The sequence below is a fragment of the Eriocheir sinensis genome, unplaced genomic scaffold, assembly GCF_024679095.1.
Source record: "Eriocheir sinensis breed Jianghai 21 unplaced genomic scaffold, ASM2467909v1 Scaffold1132, whole genome shotgun sequence".
Taxonomy (NCBI): Eukaryota; Metazoa; Arthropoda; class Malacostraca; order Decapoda; family Varunidae; genus Eriocheir; species Eriocheir sinensis.
The window spans coordinates 104108-117658 of NW_026110444.1; the positions used below are offsets into that span (position 1 = coordinate 104108).

The following is a 13551-nucleotide window of genomic DNA, read 5'->3' on the forward strand; positions in this document are numbered from 1 at the left end:
TATATATATATATATATATATATATATATATATATATAAGAGATTAATCTGAAAAAAATTTAACTAAAAAAGTATAAACTATGATATGGAATATTCTCTCTCTCTCTCTCTCTCTCTCTCTCTCTCTCTCTCTCTCTCTCTCTCTCTCTCTCTCTCTCTCACACACAAAACTAGGTAAATACACACACACACACACACACACACACACACACATCCTGCCTCGACGCACCAAGAAACAGCAGATTACCTCAGGCAAGAACAGGAGTGAGTCCTTTGCTCTCCAGTACTGAACAAAAATCACATCATGAAGCCAAACACCAGATTCTCATCAAGTGTGCGTCTAGTGGTGGGTGGCAAGTGACCACGACCCACCTCAGGTGAGGCTGCCCATCATGAGTGAGGCCCCGGCCAATGCTCTCCTCAACAATGAGCAAAGCTGAGATGTCAGGGGAAATTCTCAACAATACTGGCAGCATGGAGCATCACCAGGGCTCAAGGCAGCTCTCCCTTAGTTTCCGAGACATGAAAATAAAGAGAGCTGAGAAGAAGGGCGCGGACTCAGTTCTGGATGACAAGTTTTCCCTACTCTTCCAGGCACAGTTCAGTGTTGGTGAGGTGGTGTTCCAAGTGTGTCACTGCCTGCAGTGTTCATGGCAGCCAGGAGCCTCATGCTTGGCCCACAGTCTGCTGGGATGATGCATTTGCCAGGCAAGGGCGCACACACTGCCTCAGAAGGTTCCATGGCCACAGGTTTTGGACGTGTTTGATGCCAAATTCCAATCTGCCACAGGAAGAGGCTTGACAGAAGACAACCTAAAGTTCTTAGCTGGAAAGGCATTCAGGAGTTCTCAAGTACAAGATTTTACTAACATGTCATGGTCATGGTTCTGCAAGGAGCCTCTGTCAGGACAGAACTTAACTTTTTGGGAGTGGTTCTTTGAAGGTCACCAAGGAGCACAGCCTTAGAGCTTTGGGCTTTGTGGGACACCCGCAGGCTGAGGAAATGATAAAAAACTCCAAGCCTAGGGCTCCTGCGCTTCTCTGACCCAGAAGTTTGGGGAGGCAATATGGCATGGAAGACACCACTAAAGACTGTGTTCAGAGGCAGGTATTCCTGCTTCAGCCTTGTACCAGTAACTCCTTTGTCCGCTGGGTGAGGTGGTAAGGTACAGTTTGGGGCATGTGCTATAGCAGACCTTCAATTCGTCCTGTACCTGAACCTAAAGAGCAGCAAGTACTACACCACAGCCAACAATGGGTGTGTCAAGCCTCGTCTAATTCTTAACATCCCAGCAGCAGGGCACGTCAGGGGAATCTTAGCCCAGTGCTCCACAAGCAATGTATCCAAGGCATGATGCCGTAGATCCACCTCCTGTGAGCACCAAGCCATCTCATTGTGCTCGGTATTATAAGACACTTTGGCTTCTCACATCGGCTATTTCTGAAGGTCAAAGAGGGGGTCAATCAGGTTCTAATGAGTGTTTTTTAAGGTTCATGCTACAGAAGAAGGATCAAACTACCACCGGGCTCATAAAACCACCCCTGAAAATGCTCACAACTCCTAGGAAAGCCTTGCCAAATATGTGAACTTGGTTAACAAGATGTTTTAATATAGGAGTGACAATGTGTCTCCACAACGCCCCCACAACAACCCTGCTGATTGTCCTGACACCCTGGAAAGCCTGCCAGACACAGACTTCTCAGCCTCCATGTGGTCCTCAGTGTTTGGCAGCGTGACAGACAGGGACTGACTGGAAAACTGGACACTTGTCGGTGGTGGAAAATATTATTTGCATGCTGTTCACAACTAATGGATGTTAAGAAACAGTACAGAAATATTCTCATAGATTGTCTGTCATAAACCTAGTAAATGTTTATCAGTGTTTGTAGGAGTTCCTTTTGGGTGTTGTATTAGCTAATATGAATACAAGTGTGCCGATGGAGGCTCATAAGTGCTGCAATCCCATTTTTTCATAATAATAATAATAATAATAATAATAATAATAATAATAATAATAATAATAATAATAATAATAATAATAATAATAATAATAATAATAATAATAATAATAATAATAATAATAATAATAATAATAATAATAATAATAATAATTAACAAAATTATGTGGGCCAGGTTCAACACTTTGCTCTTGTTTAGGAAGAAATTAAGTATGATTTGCAGTACCTGAAAGGATCACTTGACCTTTGGCCTCAACCCATGGAGCTAGTCTGCTATCAGGAACACTCAACTGAGACTTTACATTCATCCACACACACACACACACACGCACACACACACATTCTCTCTCTCTCTCTCTCTGCGGCTCAGTCACCCACCTTCCCCACGGCCCGGCCTCCCAGCACAGGGAAGGTCACCCCCACGGCCTTGCTCATCAGGGTCTTGATCCTCACCACACGGGACACCTTGGCGCCATTCAGGTAACACTTGACCTGCCGGCAGCCACGGGCTGTGAGGCGGAGGGGAGGAGGGAAAGAGTGTCAGTGAGGGCCGCAGAATGGTCCCAAAAACAGTGGCTTCAGAGCTAGTGACGTTTTCTTACTTTTTGATATCGCTGGGCACATGAGAGCAACAGCATCACACAGCATTGACTCAAAGCCTGTGTACTGCTGCAAGGGATGAAGGAATGATGAAGCTGCTTACTCTTGCATAAGGGACTTGGACAGCCTAGGGAAGAGCTAAAGAAGAAAGAGTTTGTAGGATGGGTCAGGCCAGGCTGGGTTAGGTTAGAAAGGGGTGAAAGAATGAAGAAGCTAGCTAACTCTTGCATAAGGGATTTGGACAGCATTGGAATGAGGTAGAGTAGCAAAATAGTTTGTAGGAGGGGTCAGGCCAGGCTACCTTAGGTGTGGGGGGGGCTGGGTTAGGTTAGGAAGGGGGTGAAAGAATGAAGAAGCTGGTTAACTTTTGCATGAGGGATTTGGACAGGATAGGGATGAGCTACAGAGAAAAGTTTGTAGGATGGGTCAGGCCAGGCTAGGTTAGGTGTGGGGGGCTGGGTTAGGTTAGGAAGGGGGTGAGAGAGTGAGGAAGCTGGTCAACTCTTGCATAAGGGATTTGGACAGCATAGGGATGAGGTAGAGTAGAAAAAAAGTTTGCAGGATGGGTCAGGCCAGGCTGGGTTAGGTGTGGGGGGCTGAGTTAGGTTAGGAAGAGGAGGGGACAGTGGGATTGGTTGGTTTAGTAAGGGCAGGAAAGAATGAAGAAGCTGGTTAACTCTTGCATACGGGATTTGGCAGCACAGGGATGAGTTAGTGTAAAACAGAGAAATACAGACACACAAACCCTCACATAAAACTCAAAAGATCAACACAAGACTTAACTCAACTTGTGTCTACTCCACCAAGGCATATCCAGACACACTCACCTCCACATAAGAGCCAAGGAAGGCAGCCACAAGCGCCGGGCCAATGTTCAGCGCAACAAACAGCGGGTAGGGGAGAGTTAGCGCCTCCTGCTGCACCCCGCAGTCACTGTCTGAGGCCCGGCTAAGGAAAGTTGGTAGGAAACTTAAGACAGTATTCATTTGTTAATCATTTACTAGCATCATAATTCTTTTCATCACTCTCCACTCCCTGTCCTAACCTGTCCAAAGATGCCACACCTGACCCAGCCTGGCTTGACCCAGCCTTCAAACTTTTGTTCTACTCAAGCTCATCCCGATGCTGTCCAAATCCCTTATTTTATTTTATTTATTTTTTTACAGCTAAGGAGACAGTTCAAAGATAAGTAAAAATTGCCGTAGAAATTCAAAGATAAGTAAAAATTGCTGTAGAAATTCAAAGATAAGTAAAAATTGCCGTAGAAATTCAAAGATAAGTAAAAATTGCTGTAGAAATTCAAAGATAAGTAAAAATTGCCGTAGAAATTCAAAGATAAGTAAAAATTCGAGAAGTAAAAATGGAAAGACTGAGTGGCGGGAATGTGATTATTGAAGATCCTTAAGACATAACTGAGCAAAACAAAAAGTTCCAGCAAGTTTTTACAATAGAATCAAATTTCAAGTTACTGCACCACCACAACCACACTGATGATTTTTCAGTACCGCGCCACCTCTGGCAGACAGTTATACGAGCCTGTTTGCAGATGATGCAAAATTGCTAAGACGTATTAGAAACAGTAAAGACTGTGATATTCTCTAAGATGACCTGAACAAGATTTGGAAATGAAGTATTTAATGGGAGATGAAATTCAATGTGAAGAAATGTCATGTAATGGAAATGGGGAAGAGTGAAGGGAGACCAAAATGGACATATAAAATGGGAAATGGAGAAATATTAACCCGGCAGCTTCGGCGGACCACGTTTGGGGCTCGACTCAAAACCCCTAATTCCAGCTAATTGTGGGTGGTGGCGGCATAGTGCAACCCACCATGCATGGTCATTGTGGTGGGTGAGTGATCTTGAGGTGGGCTTATTTGTCATAGGTTGTGTTGTAAGGTCATGGCAGACTGAATTAGCTACCCATACAGTAATCACTTGTTAAACTCTCTAAAGTAAACAAGCGACTCTCGGCTAGATGCCCCGCGTCACGACTGCTTGTTTTGTAACAAACACTGCCCATAACAATGGAGGAAAAGTAAATATTTTTAACGGCTTTATGGTCATGAGAGGAGTACTCTGATGTACGTTCCATGCTCTTTTTTTAGTCTCAAAATGCAGTGTAATGTTGCCTTTTCTCGGCCACCTCTCGGCTTTCCCATAGCCGAAGCCCACGGGCTAAAGAGAGTTCAAGAAGAGAGAGATCTGGGAGTGACAATACAAGATAATCAACAGCCTGAAAGTCATGTAAATCAGATATTCAGTGATACGTATAATATGGTGAGAAGTATAGCATTAGCATTCCACTACATGGATAAGGATATGAAGAAAAAGTTAGTAACCACTGTGATTAGGCCAAAATTGGAATATGTGGAGGCAGTGTGGTCTCCCATAAGAAACACAAAAAAACTAGAAAGAAAACAAAGAATGGCAACAAATATGGTTCCAGGGCTGGAGAGATTGACATACAAGGAAAGACTAAAGGAAATGGACCTACCAACACTAGACCAAAGAGGAAAGGGGAGACCTAACACTAATTTATAAATTATTGAGCAAAATGGAAGAAGTAGATAATGAGGAGTTACTACTAAAAGAAGGAATAAACACCAGGAACACAAGAGGACACACTAAAAAATTTAGGAGGAAGATGTTTGGGAGACATAAAGAAAAATAGCTTACTGTAAAGAAATATAGAGGTTTGGAAAAGACTAAGTGAGGATGTAGTATCGGCGAAGAGTGTGCAAAGCTTTAAGGATAAGTTAGACAAATACAGATACGGAGACGGGACCACACGAGCGTAGGCCCAGGCCCTGTAAAGCTACAACTAGGTAAATACACATAATAACAGTCTATGTCTCCCCTAAAACCAAAGGTTGGAATGAGGCAAGATATAACACTATGCTGGAAGACACAATACGGGCACTGACAGATGAAATAAAAAATAATAAAAAGGCATTATTAACAGGAGACTTATATTGCAGAGAAATGAAATGGGAAAATTAGACAAGAGAGGGTGGTGAAAATACCTGGGGAAGTAAACTATTGAGGCTGGCAACAGATAACCTGGTGACGCAGTGGGTGCAAGGAGAAACAAGGCTGAGAGGGGATCACCAACCATCAAGACTTGACCTAATTTTCACAAAAAACGTGGAGTTGGATGAAGGAGTCAGTCACGAGTGCCCCTTAGGAAAGAGTGACCATGAACTATTGGCGATGAAAACTTTGGAAGGATGTGAATATTGAGATGAGGCTTATAAGGAAAAAAGGAAAAGCTTCATTAAGGCAGATTACTTTCTTCGGCGGGGTAGACTGGACTGATATGAAGAGGAGTACTGATATTCAAGAGAAATATGACTATTTTATGAATATTTACAACAGAGGAACAGAGATATATGTTCCATACTACACAGTAAAAACTAAAGGAGAGAAAACATGGTTTGGATGGAGGTGTGGAGCAGCAAGAAGAAATAAGAACAATAGGGACAAACATAAAAAGCAAGAAATGATTACGTGAAAATAAGGAGAGAGGAGGAAGCTAAATTTGAAAGAAGAAAAGTTTTTATATGTAAAGAAGAACCAAAAATGTTTTATAAATTAGTGAACGGGAAGTTAAAAAGAAATGAAGGAGTGGAAAGGATAAAAGAAAAAATGTATTCTACGAAACAGACAAAGAAATTGCAGAAATATTAAATAAAAAAATTCATAAAGTGTTTACGAAAGAAACCGACTTTGACTGGGGCTCAGAAATTGCAATGAAGGGAAATTAAATCTTGTAAAGGTTGAGAAAGGGGAACTGTTGCAGCTGATGAAAACCTTAGAGGGAAGGAAAGCTACGGGACTGGATGACATCTCCGGTCAAGTGCTAAAAGAGTGTAGAAATTAATTACTGGAGCCACTTCATGACATAATAACATGCTCTATGAATACAAGAAAAGTGCCTTTAGAGTGGAAGAGAGCGAACATTGTACCAATTTATAAAAGTGGAGATAAAACTGAACCACTAAATTATAGGCCAGTCTCTTTGACAAGTGTAATGTGCAAGATTTGTGAAAGTATAATAAAAAACAATGGGTTGAACATTTAGGAAAGGAAAACATGATAAATGAGGGACAGTTTGGATTTAGAAAAGGGAAATCGTGTGTCACCAACTTACTGTGTTTCTACTCAGGAGCAACAGACAGGGTGCAAGAAAGAGAAGGGTGGGCTGATTGTGTGTATCTCAATTTGAGAAAAGCTTTTGACAAGGTTATGCACAAAAGGTTAACCTGGAAACTACAACTGTGGGGAGGAATGGGCGGAAAGGTTATAGAGTGGATGAAGGATTACATAACGGGAAGAGAAATGAGGACGGTGATTAGAGAAGAGAAATCAAATTGGAGGAGAGTAGAGAGTGGAGTTCCTCAAGGCTCAGTTCTGGCACCAATAATGTTCATGATATATATAAATATATGCCGATGGGTATAAAAAGTTGTATGAGCCTTTTTGCAGACGATGCAAAGTTAATGAGAAAAGTGAGGACGGAGGAAGACTGTGAGGAGCTGCAAAAAGACCTGGACAGGGTGTACAGATGGAGCCAGTTATGGGAGGTGGAATTTAATGCAAACAAATGCCATGTTATGGAAATGGGGAAAAGTAAAAAAAACACCGAGGAAAACATACAGGATGGGAGGAGACAACTTAAAGGTGGTACATGAAGAAAAGGATTTGGGAGTAACGATGCAAGACACACTATCCACAGAAAAGCACATAAACAAGCTGTTTGGAAAAACCTACAAGATGCAAAATATAACAGGAGCTGCCTTGTATAGGCCAACCGGCCTCTTGCAGACTCCTTACATTCTCAAGTTCATTCCATTTTACAGACAAATAAATGATATAGAATTGCAACTAAAATGGTCCCAGAACTCTGGAATATGACGCATGAAGACAGACTGAGGGAGATGGACTTGACGACACTGGAACAAAGAAGGGAGAGAGGAGATCTGATCACGCTGTATAAGTTGGTAAATAAGTTTGATGAGGTGGATAGAGATGATCTCTTCTCTACTGCAAGAACGCAGGGGCTGAGAGGACATGGAAAGAAACTTCATAAAGGAGCCTGTTTGAGTGACTTCAAAAAGTAGGTATAGTTTTCCACATAGAAGTGTTAACACATGGAACAGCTTGCAGGAAGAGGTGGTGGAGGCAAGCAGTGTCCAGCAAATGAAGGAAAGGCTGGATGAATGTAGATATGGAGACAGGACTACTGGAGCTTAGCTCGGGCCACCTAGACTACAAATAGCTAAATACACACACAGACACACACACATATAAAATGAGAGATGGTGAAATATTAAAGAAAGTAAATGAAGAGAGAGACCTGGGAGTAATAATGCAAGATTATATGGAACCAGGAGGTCATATAAATCGGATCTTCGGTGATACATATAACATGGTGAGAAATATAGGCATAGCATTCCACTACGTGGAAAAAGAAATGATGAAAAAAATAATAACTACTATGATCAGACCTAAACTAGAATACGCGGAAACAGTGTGGTCTCCACATATGAAGAAACACATAGTAAAACTAGAAAGAATACAGAGGATGCCAACAAAAATGGTTCCAGAACTAGAGGGACTGACATATGAAGAGAGACTAAAGGAAATGGACTTGCCAGCACTGGAAGAAGAGAAAGAGACCTAATACAAATATATAGGCTATTGAGTAAAATGGAAGAAGTAGATAATGAGAAATTGCTACTAAGAGAGGAACCTTCCAGCAGGAACACTAGAGGACATAGTAAAAAGTTGAGGAAGGGAAGATGCTCAAGAGACATAAAGAAATATAGCTTCCCACAAAGAAATATAGAGGTTTTGAACAGATTAAGTGAAGAAATAGTATCGGCGAAGAGTGTGCAAAGTTTCAAGGAAAAGTTGGATAATTATAGATACAACTAGGTAAATACACACACACACACACACGCACACCCACACACACACACAGGGCAAAACATTTTTCCTTATCACAGTTTACTGCATGCTGGGGTCACACATTTTGGCAGAAGTCCTTGACCTTACCCTCCTTGACCTTGCCTGCTGCTGCTGCTGATCTCAGGGAGAGAGAGATTTACACAGATATTCAAACCACACACACACCTTATGGTCCACACTGGGAGGTCTGCCCTTAAACCTGCCCTGAGTGAAATTATATTAATCAAATGGAAGACTTTGCATTTCTACTTTAGTGATACTGAGGTGAAGGAAGTGTTGCTCAAGCTTGTTTTTAAGGGGAAAAGAGAGAGAGAGAGAGAGAGAGAGAGAGAGAGAGAGAGAATAAATAGAACAATGAAGAAAAAATATGCAATTGAAATTGAAATGACCCACGATGACCCAGAGAGATGCAGGGGTCAGGCCACAGAAAAAGAGCAAGTTTGGAGCACTACAATGACCCAGAGAGATGCAGGGGTCAGGCCACAGAAAAAGAGCAAGTTTGGAGCACTACAATGACCCAGAGAGATGCAGGGGTCAGGCCACAGAAAAAGAGCAAGTTTGGAGCACTACAATGACCCAGAGAGATGCAAGGGTCAGGCCACTCACCAGCACAGTGGACATCCTCTGGTCCGCCCAGGAGGGTGTGCCGGAGGGCCAGGAGCACCTCATCCCCTGGTCTATGGTGCTGGTGATGAAGGGACCAGCTCACTCCACGCCCAGGCCAGGGAGACGCTGCTCAGCTTCTTCACACAGCTGGGGACACAGGGCACAGAGTTATAATGATAATACTTTCCTATAGGTTCATGGTACACCAGAAGGGTCACACTGCCATCTTTCTTTATTTCTGTTTAGGTATTTCAATTGTTTATTTTCCAGAGAGAAGGAAAACAAAACTTATCCAGGTTAGGTAACATTAGTTTTGTGAACCTTCCCACCATGGCAGTGTTATGAGTTACAGGAGGCAGGAAAGCTGTGTTACTGATGCCAAGATTCTGAGTTTAAAGAGAAAGAGAGAGAAAAAGTATCCAGGTTGGGTTACGTTAGTTTTGTGAACCTTCCCACCATGGCAGTGTTATGAGTTACAGGAGGCAGGAAAGCTGTGTTACTGATGCCAAGATTCTGAGTTTAAAGAGACAGAGAGAAAAAGTATCCAGGTTGGGTTACGTTAGTTTTGTGAACCTTCCCACCATGGCAGTGTTATGCATTACAGGAGGCAGGAAAGCTGTGTTACTGATGCCAAGATTCTGAGTTTAAAGAGACGGAGAGAGAAAATGTATCCAGGTAAGGTTACGTTAGTTTTGTGAACCTTCCCACCATGGCGGTGTTATGAGTTACATGAGGCAGGAAAGCTGTGTTACTGACACCAAAATTCTGAGTTTAAAGAGACGGAGAGAGAAAATGTATCCAGGTAAGGTTACGTTAGTTTTGTGAACCTTCCCATCATGGCAGTTACATGAGGCAGGGAGGCTTGCAAGGCTGTTTTACTGACGCACAACTTCTCAGAGATTCAGGAGAGAGAGAGAACGAAACTATCCAGGTTAGGTTAGGTTAGTTTTGTTGTGGCTTTCTGAGGTGGCTGAACTATGCTACACATTTATATACCTGGACTGACTTTTCTTTTTCCTTTTTTTCTTTATGATTATTTTGGGGCAATCACTGTTTCAAGGGAGAAAACAAAACTATCAAGGTTACTTTAGGTTAGTTAATAACAGTAGTAGTAGGAGTAGTAGCAACAATTACCAAAGACTAGAACCTTATATTCTTTCCTTCAATAATGATAATAATAATGATAACAATAATAATGATATTAATAATAATAATAATAATAATAATAATAATAATAATAATAATAATGATGATGATGATGATGATGATAATAATAATAATAATGATAATAATAAATGGCATGGCACTTATGACATAACTAAGATTTAACTCATTAGCAATTATTTATTTATCAATTATTATTGTCATTTATTTACCATTACTTTATTAAGTTAGTTTTGTGTGCCTTCTCACATCATGGTGATATTTTGAGGCAGCAGAACTAAACTATACATTTACCACATTTGCTTTTCTTTCTTCTTTATTACTTTATATTTAGTGTAAGTAAGAACAAAAGGTGCCAACAGAGAGACAGGGGAGCCACCAGGAACAAAATAGCATTGCCTGCATCAGGAGACACAGTGATATCAATGTAACCAGTCTGTCTGCCTTGCCTTCCTGCCTAAACACACCGCCGGGCCGCATATTCCTGAAGTCTCTGCAGGTATGTGGTTCCTGAGTGAAGACACTCGGCTGTAACTTGGAAACTAACCACGGGCCATTCTGGAAAATACTTTCATTGTGATTCCCGCTCAACATTACCTGTAATACTTCCTACCTAACCTTACATAGCCTAACCGCCAAGTGGCCACAGACTACCCATATGCTTTTCAGAAGGCCACCCATCAATCCAGACTCAAGAAGAAACCGCCCAGTGAATCAAGAGTGAGTTCCGGGGGGCAGCATGAGCCAAGCATAACTGGCGCCACTATAAAAATTGCCTGCGCCATGACAGGCTTGAGCCAACCACCATCCAGGCCCCTGAAGAAAGCCTACCGGCGCTACAGGCGGAGATGTAAAAACTTGCTTACTGATTATACTCAGCGCTCACCAAGATCACAAGTGGACAAACCAGAACAAAACCAGGCAAATTAATGTTTTTTGCCGCTGTGTGTGTGTTCCCCCAGTGAGCGTTGGACGCCAGCGACTTATTATCCAAAATCTCTAGAATCACACCCAAGCTTATTGAGGTAAAAAGTGGACAAACCAGAACAAAACCAGGCATATTAATGTTTTCTGCTGTGTATTGCCCCATGCATGGTGGACACCAGAGCCACTCATTTCTGCAGGAGGCATTTTTCACAACACCGGCCCGCGTAGTGGGCCACCCCTGCCCTGCACTGTGTATTCCCGCCACCCCTCACTGCCTGCCCAGTATATTTAAACTAACCAAGCCTTACTTTACGTAACCTAGCAAACAGGGGGACTTTGCTCCCTCTCAACCCCCTTCTATTTCTAGGAAGTCCTTTGTTAATGCACTGCATTCAGGCACTAAAAATAATCCATGTTGTAAGTATTAACTTGGCCAGAGGTGGCTGTGCACGCTTTCCTAAATATTTTGCAGAGTCAGTCTTATTAATTGAATGCTGTTTCAATCATCTGTTTATATATTAAACCTTTTTTTCACTTCCTTCCTTCTCTCTTCATGTAACTTAGTATTGAGCTGTTCATCCTTTCTGGGGTTCATAGGTGTACCGCAGGACCCCTGGGTAAGGAACACACTGTGGTAACCCAATGTGACAGAGATGAGCACCAAGGCAATGAGTAGCTATGCTCTAGACCCCAAACTTCACCTGTCACAAGCTTACCTCTTGAGTCTTTAATTTGACAGAGATGAGCACTGAGGCAAGGTGTCCCGGAGCGATGGGTGCCTGTACCCCGCACCCCCATAGGCCCCCCAGGGTAACGGAGCTACGCCCTGGAGCAACGAGGACCTGGGGAAGGCACACTGTGGTAACTCCGATGTCACGCCCGCCCTGTTACAACGCAGGATGTGACAAAGATGAGCTCTGAGGCGACGCGCACCTATAGTAGTAGTAGCAGCTATAGCATAAGCCCTAAACTTGACCTTACACTCAAATTTAAGGTCTGCAGGAAGAGGGAAGAGAGAGGAAGAGGAGGAGGAGGAGGAGGAAGGAAGAGAGTAACGTAGAAAATCTTACCTTACCCTCACCTAGGACCCATATTTATAGGTCTACCGCTCCACTAGACCGCCCTACTATAAGCTTACCGATGCCCCAAGGTCTCTCCCATAGGCCTACTTACTTTTAAAGGCGGGCGAGGTCAGGAACGTGAAATAAACGTAGATCTTTTTGAACGCCGCCCACACGTGCAACTCCCCGCGGCAAAACGTAAACAAACCGAGTCGACGCGTTCTAGCGGCTCCTTTTTTTCTTTTCCCTTGTCTCTTCCTCTTTTCTTTCTTTCTCTTTGCCTTTTCTCTTCCTCTTTTGTCTCCTTATCTTCCTTTCTCTTTCTTTTTTTCATCCTTTTTCTTCTTTTCCTCCGTTCGTATCTCTCTCCTCGTTCTAGCGGTTTCCTTTTTCCTTTTTCTTTTGTCTCTTCCTCTTTTCTTTCTTTCTCTTTGCATTTTCTCTTCCTCTTTTGTCTCCTTATCTTCCTTGCTCTTTCTTTTTTCATCCCTTTTCTTCTTTTCCTCCGTTCGTATCTCTCTCTTCGTTCTAGCGGTTCTATTTTTTTCTTTCTTCCTTTCTCTCTTTCTCTTTTCTCTTTCTCCTCCTTTCTTTCTGCCTTTCTTCTTCCTTCCTTTCTCTTCTTTTCCTCCGTTCCTATCCCGCTCTTCGTTCTAGCGGTTCATTTTTATATGTATTTTTTTCTCTTAATTATCTTTTATTCTGACTTTTAAGGTTGAATTAAGGAATATCAAGTTAGTTTAAATATAAAGATAATATAATCAGCCCTTAATTATGGCATCGTTTTTCTCTTTTCTCTCTGTCTTTTCCGTTTCTCTTTCCTCTCCTTCTCTCTGTATGTTTCGTTTCCTTCCTTTCTTATCCTTTCTCTCCTCTTTAATTCTTCCCTTCGTATCTTTTCTCTTCTTCCTTTCCCTCTTTTTCTCTTCTTTTATCTCCTCCATTCTGTTTCCTTTTCTCCCTTTCTTTCTCTCCCTTTCTCTTTTCAGAAAAATATTTTTAGAAGAAGTTTAAGAAGTAGTGTAATTCTGTAGATCTCAAAATGTTCCTCCATCATTTGGCTCTTTAGGCTGCTAATATGACGCTCGTAGCTATTTCCAGTTTTCAGATGTAGGCGATGAAAGACAAGTTTCTAAATCGTGCGAGCCATCCCCACCCGTGGTGACGGTTCGGCCAGGGAGGTGGGTGGTACGGACACTCACAATACTCGCCATAATATTAATATAACTTAAGCTTGATTGGCTAATAAACAAGATTATAT

At 42.2% G+C, this 13551-nt stretch overlaps 1 long non-coding RNA gene and 1 pseudogene across 2 annotated transcripts; one reads left to right on the plus strand and one right to left on the minus strand.

Moving 5' to 3' along the window:
• Positions 1–304: 304 nt before the first annotated feature.
• Positions 305–1751, plus strand: LOC126989356 (signal transducer and activator of transcription 5A-like; annotated as a pseudogene).
• Positions 1752–8890: 7139 nt separating this feature from the next.
• Positions 8891–12806, minus strand: LOC126989355 (uncharacterized). Of its 2 annotated transcripts, none has more exons than XR_007743221.1 (3): positions 12403–12806; positions 11946–12071; positions 8891–9285 (listed from the first exon to the last, which is right to left on the minus strand). It is a non-coding gene; the product is annotated as an uncharacterized LOC126989355 (long non-coding RNA). The 2 variants fall into 2 exon arrangements; XR_007743222.1 differs by having other exon boundaries at positions 11946–12113.
• Between the last annotated feature and the right edge of the window lie 745 nt (positions 12807–13551).